This window comes from Sinocyclocheilus anshuiensis, unplaced genomic scaffold (assembly GCF_001515605.1).
Source record: "Sinocyclocheilus anshuiensis isolate Anshui unplaced genomic scaffold, SAMN03320099.WGS_v1.1 scaffold322, whole genome shotgun sequence".
In the NCBI taxonomy this organism is placed as follows: domain Eukaryota; kingdom Metazoa; phylum Chordata; class Actinopteri; order Cypriniformes; family Cyprinidae; genus Sinocyclocheilus; species Sinocyclocheilus anshuiensis.
Genome location: NW_015542366.1, coordinates 298,958 through 300,775, shown reverse-complemented (window position 1 = coordinate 300,775; position 1,818 = coordinate 298,958).

Genomic DNA, 1,818 nt, shown 5'->3' with positions numbered 1-1,818 from the left:
TATTAAAGTATTTATTTATATTGTTTATTAACAAAACATAAATGTTTGTTTATTAATATTAACTTTAAATATTATTTTTTTCAGTTTTCATTTACATTTTATTAATTGTGTGGTGCTTTTTTATTTCTAACTTCTTTTTTTTTGTTTTTCATCTACTATTCTATCTATTTATATTTATATTTATATTCTATGTATATTTCAGCTTTATTTCAATTAATGAAACCGTTTTAATAGTTTTCGTTTGAGTTAACAATAACAATAAGGTCTGGAAATCACTATTTTATGATTCCATTATATTTCCAGGTTTTCCACCAACATGAGAACCACTATTAGGAACACAATTATCCAAAAAGGTTTAAATTTGCTACCTTTAGGTTACAAGCCCAGACTGTTAACCACTAGGCACTCTAGTGTGTGGTTACCATTTAATAAATCCAAGTGATTAGGAGCAATGTTAGGTCCATGGGAACATCAAGGACACCTATTAAAAACACTAAAGCTCTTTAAACCGCTCTCGTGTTGCTGACTGAGAGAAAAGATGTGGGCATAAATGTGTTGTTGAGCGAAGAAAACCAAAGTCTGTTTAGCAAATGTCACAATGGCCTCCTCAGCCACCCTGACAACCACAAACCTCTACAGCTACAGCTACACCCTCTGAAACTCACATACACACTGAGAGACGATGGTTAACGTAAGAAGGAAGCAAACAGATACACTGTGTGTAAATGTTTATTAAGTTTAGATGATTGTTCATGTCCACAGAAACTCTTAAGTGCAGTGTCTTGAGCTATTTGTGTCTGTATGGTAGATGGCAGAAGACAAGGACACCTGCATCTGAAATGTGGCATAGGGGCTGGCGTGCAGAACTACAACCACATAATGACTGGATACCTGCCTGAACAGATGACATGTATAAACCCCCCCTATCAACACAGCCTTGGTGGTCCAGTCCTCACCTTCTAGTGGGGGACAAGCACATCCATTTGTGTTAGACAGGTAGAAGATAATATCTCATGGCTTAGGCAAAGGCCAAGTGAGACTTATGTGGGTGTTAGAATGCTATGGCTCTTTGAATCTTCACCAAAACTACTGAACTGAATTTTGTCTACGAATATATTCGATTAGCTATAGAAAGAAAAAACAATTATGAACTTGGATGAGACTGGATGGGCTGAGGGCGTAATTCGGAAAAAGAGCCAATGACTAATACATGTCTATTCCCTTCTATAATATAATTAACTCTTCATGTACAGTTTCTGTGGAACTTTTTTTTATTTGAAAAATGATTAGGAAAAAAACTGAAAAAAATAAAGAGACAAGAAATTGTTTGGGAAAGAAAAAAGATATGGAATAAGGACACATCTTCCGCAAAGAAAGTATAATAGGAAAACTTAAACATAAAATCATGAAATCATATGTTCAATATTGTGGCTGAATGGCAGCAAGTTGTGTATTAACTGGACAGTCTAAAATATATATATATATATTTTTTTTGGCATGATTTGCACTAAAGAAGCGTAATGTTTTATGCTATTGTTGCCAGGCATTAAAAATATGAATTATTAATTGACACAAATTGACATTTTAAAGAAATTAATACTTTTATTCAGCAATGATGCATAAAACTGATCAAACATGACAGTAAAGACATTTATAATATTACAAAAGATTTCTATTTCAAATATTCTTGGACTTTCAGTACATCAAAGAATCTTAAAAAAATAAAAAAGAAAGAAAAACGTATCACAGTTTCCACAGAAATAGCAACTATGCAAGTTTTTTAAAAACAATATATATATATATATATATATATACTGT